The 8,394-nt window shown below is 36.8% G+C and overlaps 1 pseudogene; it reads right to left on the bottom strand.

Annotated features, from left to right (window-relative positions):
• Positions 1–692: 692 nt before the first annotated feature.
• Positions 693–1,450, bottom strand: LOC132002661 (small ribosomal subunit protein eS6-like; annotated as a pseudogene).
• Positions 1,451–8,394: the final 6,944 nt, after the last annotated feature.

The following is an 8,394-nucleotide window of genomic DNA, read 5'->3' as shown; positions in this document are numbered from 1 at the left end:
TATTGAAAGAATTTTGAAGGGCCATGTAATACTGAAAAGTTATGGGGCACGTGCACCCAAATGTTTATAGCAGCAAAGTCCACAATAGCCAAACTATGGAAAGAACCTAGATGTCCATCAACAGATGAATGGGTAAAGAAGATGTGGTATATATACGCAATGGAATACTATACAGCCATCAATAGAAATGAAATCTTGCCTTTTGCAACAACATGGATGGAACTAGAGGGTATTATGCTGAGCAAAATAGGTCAATAAGAGAAAGACAATTATCATAGGATCTTCCAGATATGAAGAATCTAAGAGGCAATGTCGGGGGGGTTGAGGGGTAGGGAAAGAAAAAATGAAACAAGATGGGATCAGGAAGGAGACACTTAAAGAGACTGTTAATCTCACAAACCAACAGAGAGTTGCTGGGGGAGTGGGGGAGGGAGAGGGTGGTTGGGTTATGGACATTGGGGAGGGTATGTGCTGTGTTGAGTGCTGTGAAGTGTATAAACCTGGCAATTCACAGACCTGTACCCCTGGGGCTAATGATACATTATATGTTAATAAAAAATAAAAAAAATTAAAAAATCCATTTCCAGAGTTTCAACTGTCATATATATACTTATTAAAATTATATGTAATATAAATATTATATTTATAACACAATTTAAGTACATATATATTTTTATGTCTGATCTTATTTATTACTCTTGGAAAAATCTCTTTTGACTGGACTCAGACTTAGAGGTAGAAGCTCTCAGAAAGGACAGCCTCTGTCTCTTGACATTCTATTCCTGATATCTTTCTTTGGTCTCCTTCATTCTTTTGGCCAAAAGTTTAGCATATTCTGCAACTTCTTCTTTGTCTTAGTATGCTGTCTCTTTAGAACAATATGCTGATGCTTGTGTTGGAGGAACAAGACACTGAATCTTGGGCACTTTGGTTCTAGGTTTCTTACCTGCTTTGTTTAGGGGCTTTCTCTCAACATACTGGTGGATATAAGCTTTTTCAAAGAGATTGAAAAGTTTGTAGATTATGCTAGCTCTTTTGGGTCCCAGGCAATGAGGTACAGTAGTATCAATGAGTCCAGGAAGAGCCTTCTTTTTTTTTTTTTTTTTTTTTTACAATGACCTAGTTGAGAGCACTGAGATCGGCATTCACAATGCAACCCCAACAGATTTTTGTTTTCTTTCTCCAGTCCTCCTTGATCTGTAGCAGGAATGCCCCTTACTCAACAACAGGTGGACACAGCCATGAATCAAGACTCCCTGCTTTATGGGGAAGCCTAGTTTGTCATTGGCAACACTGATTCAGACTGTATAACCCTTCCATTCTTCACCCATAACATCAGCAGCAACTTCTGTGGCCATAGGCTTTGCATGAAAGGTACAAGTTAGTGTTCATCGACCACATCAATGAGTTTCTTGCGGGTAGTAGTTGGAAAAGAGATGTTTGGCTTCATCCTAAAGCAGCCTATTATCTCAGAGATGCCATGAAAGAGCTATCTTTTTTTTTTAATTTTTTATTTTTTATAAACATATATTTTTATCCCCAGGGGTACAGGTCTGTGAATCACCAGGCTTACACACTTCACAGCACTCACCAAAGCACATACCCTCCCCAATGTCCATAATCCCACCCCCTTCTCCCAAACTCCCTCTACCCAGCAACCCTCAGTTTGTTTTGTGAGATTAAGAGTCACTTATGGTTTGTCTCCCTCCCAATCCCATCTTGTTTCATTGATTCTTCTCCTACCCACTTAGGCCCCCATGTTGCATCACCACTTCCTCATATCAGGGAGATCATATGATAGTTGTCTTTCTCTGCTTGACCTATTTCGCTAAGCATGATATGCTCTAGTTCCATCCATGTTGTTGCAAATGGCAAGATTTCATTTCTTTTGATGGCTGCATAGTATTCCATTGTGTATATATACCACATCTTCTTGATCCATTCATCTGTTGATGGACATCTAGGTTCTTTCCATAGTTTGGCTATTGTGGACATTGCTGCTATAAACATTCGGGTGCACATGCCCCTTTGGATCACTACGTTTGTATCTTTAGGGTAAATACCCAATAGTACAATTGCTGGGTCATAGGGCAGTTCTATTTTCAACATTTTGAGGAACCTCCATGCTGTTTTCCAGAGTGGCTGCACCAGCTTGCATTCCCACCAACAGTGTAGGAAGGTTCCCCTTTCTCCACATCCTCGCCAGCATCTGTCATTTCCTGACTTGTTGATTTTAGCCATTCTAACTGGTGTGAGGTGATATCTCATTGTGGTTTTGATTTGTATTTCCCTGATGCCGAGTGATATGGAGCACTTTTTCATGTGTCTGTTGGCCATCTGGATGTCTTCTTTGCAGAAATGTCTGTTGATGTCCTCTGCCCATTTCTTGATTGGATTATTTGTTCGTTGGGTGTTGAGTTTGCTAAGTTCTTTATAGATTCTGGACACTAGTCCTTTATCTGATATGTCGTTTGCAAATATATTCTCCCATTCTGTCAGTTGTCTTTTGATTTTGTTAACTGTTTCCTTTGCTGTGCAAAAGCTTTTGATCTTGATGAAATCACCTTGATCCCAAAACCAGACAAGGATCCCACCAAAAAAGAGAGCTATAGACCAATATCCTTGATGAACACAGATGTGAAAATTCTCAACAAAATACTAGACAATAGGATTCAACAGTACATTAAAAAGATTATTCACCACGACCAAGTGGGATTTATTCCAGGGCTACAAGGTTGGTTCAACATCCGCAAATTAGTCAATGTGATTCAACACATCATTAAAAGAAAGAACAAGAACCATATGATACTCTCAATAGATGCTGAAAAAGCATTTGACAAAGTACAGCATCCCTTCCTGATCAAAACTCTCCAAAGTGTAGGGATAGAGGGCACATACCTCAATATCATCAAAGCCATCTATGAAAAACCCACCGCAAATATCATTCTCAATGGAGAAAAACTGAAAGCTTTTCCGCTAAGGTCAGGAACATGGCAGGGATGTCCATTATCACCACTGCTATTCAACATAGTACTAGAGGTCCTAGCTTCAGCAATCAGACAACAAAAGGAAATTAAAGGCATCCAAATCGGCAAAGAAGAAGTCAAATTATCACTCTTCGCAGATGATATGATACTATATGTGGAAAACCCAAAAGACTCCACTCCAAAACTGCTAGAACTTATACAGGAATTCAGTAAAGTGTCAGGATATAAAATCAATGCACAGAAATCAGTTGCATTTCTCTACACCAACAGCAAGACAGAAGAAAGAGAAATTAAGGAGTCCATCCCATTTACAATTGCACCCAAAACCATAAGATACCTAGGAATAAACCTAACCAAAGAGACACAGAATCTATACTCAGAAAACTATAAAGTACTCATGAAAGAAATTGAGTAAGACACAAAGAAATGGAAAAATGTTCCGTGCTCCTGGATTGGAAGAATAAATATTGTGAAAATGTCTATGCTACCTAAAGCAATCTACACCTTTAATGCAATTCCTATCAAAGTACCATCCATCTTTTTCAAAGAAATGGAACAAATAATGCTAAAATTTATATGGAACCAGAAAAGACCTCGAATAGCCAAAGGGATATTGAAAAAGAAAGCCAACGTTGGTGGCATCAGAATTCCGGACTCAAGCTTTTTTTTTTTTTTTTTTTAAGTAAATTCTACATCCAACTTGGGGCTCAAACTAATGACCCAGAGATCAAGAGTCCCATGCTCTACCTACTAGCCAGCCAGGTACCCCAAGCAAATGGTTCTTGTATATTTTTTTCAAATACTTAATCAGCCTAAAATTTATTATGCTGGTTCCTCTTTTCTTTCACTGTGCAGAGGCTTTTTATTTTGATGTAGTCCCAATAGTTTATTTTTGCTTTTGTTTCCCTTGCCTCAGAAACTATCTAGAAAAAAGTTACTACAGCCAGTGTCAGAAAAATAAATATCTGTGTTCTCTTCTAGGATTGTTATGATTTTACATCTCATATTTAGGTCTTTAGTCCATTTTGAATTTATTTTTATGTATGGTGTAAGAAAGCAGTCCAGTTTCATTCTTTTGTGTGTTGCTCTCTGGTTTTCCCAACACAATTTGTTGAGGAGATTATCTATTGCCCATTGGATATTCTTCCCTGCTTTGTCAAAGATTAGTTAACCATATAATTGTGGGTGTATTTTTTGATTTTCTATTCTGTTCTATTGATCTATATGTCTATTTTTTGTGCCAGTGCTATACTGTTTTAATTACTACAGCTTTGTAATATAACTTGAAGTCAGGAATTGTGATGCCTCTAGCTTTGCTTTTTTTTTCTCCATTTTTAAAATTTTTTTTTATTTTAAGTAACAGTATTCCTTGTTTTTGCACCACACCCCATGCTCCATGCAATCTGTGCCCTCTCTAATACCCACCACCTGATACCCCCAACCTCCCACCCACCCACCCCCCCGCCGCTTCAAACCCCTCAGATTGTTTCTCAGAGTCCATAGTCTCTCATCGTTCACCTTCCCTTCCAATTTCCTCCAACTCCCTTCTCCTCTCTAACTCCCCTTGTCCTCCATGCTATTTGTTATGCTCCACAAATAAGTGAAACCATATGATACTTGACTCTCTCTGCTTGACTTATTTCACTCAGCATAATCTCTCCCAATCCCGTCCATATTGCTACAAAAGTTGGGTATTCATCCTTTCTGATGGAGGCATAATACTCCATAGTGTATATGGACCACATCTTCCTTATCCATTCGTCTGTTGAAGGGCATCTTGGTTCTTTCCACAGTTTGGCGACCATGGCCATTGCTGCTATAAACATTGGGGTACAGATGGCCCTTCTTTTCACTACATCTGTATCTTCGGAGTAAATACCCAGTAGTGCAATTGCAGGGTTATAGGGAATTTCTATGTTTAATTTCTTGAGGAATCTCCACGCTGTTCTCCAAAGTGGCTGCACCAACTTGCATTCCCACCAACAGTATAAGAGAGTTCCCCTTTCTCCACATCCCCTCCAACACATGTTGTTTCCTGTCTTGCTAATTTTGGCCATTCTAACTGGTGTAAGGTGATATCTCAATGTGGTTTTAATTTGAATGTCCCTGATGGCTAGTGATGATGAACATTTTTTGATGTGTCTGATAGCCATTTGTATGTCTTCATTGGAGAAGTGTCTGTTCAAATCTTCTGCCCATTTTTTGATATGATTATCTGATTTGTGTGTGTTGAGTTTGAGGAGTTCTTTATAGATCCTGGATATCAAACTTTTGTACGTCTGGCCAGCTCAGTGGATAGAGCATGCGGCTCTTGATCTGGGAATTAGGGTTTCCAGACCCACTTCGCTTTTCTTTTGTAAGACTACTTTGGCTATTTGGGGTCTTTTGTGATTACATACAAATTTTAGGATTGTTTGTTCTAGTTCTGTGAAAAATGCTGGTGGTATTTTCATAAGGTTTGCATTAAATACATACATTGCTTTGATAGTGATAGTTACATCTTTTTGTTTTTTTAACATATATTGTATTATTTGTTTCGGGTACACGTCTGTGATTCACCAGTCTAACACAATTACATCACTCACCAAGCACATACCCTCCCCAATGTCCATCACCCAGCCACCCCATTCCTCCCAACCCCCTCCACACTAGCAACCCTGAGTTTGTTTTGCGAGATTAAGAGTCTCTTATGGTTTGTCTCCCTCCTTGGTTTCATCATGTTTCATTTTTTCCTCTCTTCCCCTCTGATCCACTTTTTTTTCTCGAATTCCACATATCTGTGATCCTTTTCTCTCAAATTCCACATATCTGTGATATCATATAGTAATTGTCTTTCACTGATTGACTTATTTCTCTTAGTATAATACCTTCTAGTTCCATCCACATCATTGGAAATGGCAAGATTTCACTTTTTTGATAGGTGCTTTATATTCCTGTGTGTGTGTGTGTGTGTGTGTGTGTGTGTATGTACCACATCATCTTTATCCATTCATCTGTTGATAGACATTTAGGCTCTTTTCATAGTTTGGCTATTGTGGACATTGCTGCTATAAACATTCAGGTGTGCATGCCCTTCGGATCACTACATTTGTATCTCTAGGGTAAATATCCAGTAGTGCGATTGCTGGGTCATAAGGTAGCTCCAGTTTCGACTTTTTGAGGAACATCCATACTGTTTTCCAGAGTGGCTGCACCAGCTTGCATTCCCACCAACAGTGCAGGAGGGTTCCCCTTTCTCTACATCCTTGCTAACATCTATCATTTTCTGACTTGTTAATTTTAGCCATTCAGACTGGTGAGAGGTGGTATCTCATTGTGGTTTTTATTTGTTTGTAGGAGTTCAGAATGATTTGATAACTACCTAGCTGAATTCCTATGACCAGAAAAAATCTAGGTCTCCTACTCCTCCAGGATCTTGCTCCATGAAAGTTACATCTTAAAAGACAACCTATGTTTGTGAACATATGGTTTTTCAAAATTTTTATAAGGGCTACACAAAGGAAGTTTGAGACTTATTAGTCCAAAATGTAAGGCTTTTTGTAGGCTGAAATTTGGAGACACAGATTTTCCTTTTTAAATATGGGATAACTTGTAGTTTAAGCTCATCCATAGAAACTTTCTGTGGAATTAACTCTGAGAATTTATAAGCATTTGTACTTACTAATCAGATCATGATTAAGAAAATTTTATAGCATTTTTAAAGTCTGGTGTGATTTTTCAAGTGTTTAAAAATAGAGAGCATTACACTAAACAACCAGGAAGAAAAAACTTAAAATATCCATAAAATATAGGGGAAAATTTAAAGATTTGTAAAGATGAGTAAGCAAGTTGGCAGTCACGCAGTCACAAATATAGATCAATGCATTATCTTTTGTATATAAAGAGTACAAAACAAGTAGGAGCACTGTCTCTACACTTCTATTCATCACTGACCGTGATCATTGATCTACAACCTCTCAATGAATTCTATAGAACTCCTGCTTTTTTAAGAAAAAGGATGGAGGTTTCTAAATAATTTACACTCATTTACTTTTCTGATCATTACATAAACAAGAGACAAGATATCTAGTCTGCTAGTCCCCTTTGGTAGAGAAGTGGTAAAGCCAGACTACAATCTATTTCTGTTCTACTAGAGCTCTTCCCAGAAAATGTAATAATTGGGATACAATATAATGTACACTTTGTGAAGTCATTTACAGAATTGTTAAGACTCCTTTTCAATTTAACTTTATATTAATAAAATTTCATTTTTCAATTACATGTATAATCAAATTCTAGCAAACTAATATTGAGGGGCAAATTAAAATGAAGAGTGGAAATAAGTTCTTAAACCTAGTTTAAAATATTTCCTTATGATTTTCCAGTTTGCTATTTAAGTATAATTTCCTTAGGTATAAACCATAGCTTTTTTATTTAACATTATTATGTTGTAATGATAAATGTAAAAAGTAGACCATTTTTCTTTTAGTTCAAATAGCATTCATGAGAAATGACCCATATGGCAAGAATATCTTGGGCCCACATTTATTATGAATAAACTTTGTAAGAAATGTACCATGAATATTCAATTCCCCTAAATTAGTAAGTCAGCTATTATTAAGTCAGATACTAAAACATCAAGCCATCAGCTTGAAGGACCAAACTTATATACTAAACACACACACACACACACACACACACACAGAAAGATACCTAATTTACATTGTCAAGAAGATGACTATTGACAAAATACATTTTCATTATGCAATAAAGTAGATCAATATATCTCTGATATTAAGACATTAATAAGACTATTCTACTTCCACCATTGCAAAGTTGCTTTGCTGGATAACTAAATAAGGAAAGGATATAGGGCCCTAGAAAATGAGGGCACTTATTTCTAAAAATTCAACTCTCTTTCAATCAAATGTCAGTAAATTCTGACAGTAAATTTGGGTGGGAGGATCTTTGTATTTACTTCTCAAAACGATCCCCCTTTGGTTATTCTCTTAGTATAATCCAACATTGTCACACAGGATTTGCTTCAAAGGCTAAAAGGATCTCTTCCGGGATAAAGCTACCTTGAAAATCAGACTTCTACCTGGATTGTCTCTCTTAAACTGAAGATTCTTTTTCTCTCTTTATAAAGAAAAAAAGTTAATAAATTATTGCCCAACATTATTAAGATAATAATATATTCAAATAAATTTAATTTCATAGAAATTATGTTGCACTATCTATCCCAGTTTCCTAAGAAAATCAAAATTCCTTATTTTCTTATTTAATTTTTTAAAAAACTTTAATTTGTCTACAATCTTTTAAAGACCAAGACTCTTAACACCTTAAATATATATGCATTTTTCAGATACTCTAGCAACCCAAAGCTTTTTCACACTGGCAAATTCAGGTAGTCTCCCAAACTTAGTAT

Source organism: Mustela nigripes, chromosome 15 (assembly GCF_022355385.1).
Source record: "Mustela nigripes isolate SB6536 chromosome 15, MUSNIG.SB6536, whole genome shotgun sequence".
Classification (NCBI taxonomy): Eukaryota; Metazoa; Chordata; class Mammalia; order Carnivora; family Mustelidae; genus Mustela; species Mustela nigripes.
This window is presented reverse-complemented; position numbering and strand designations above follow the sequence as displayed.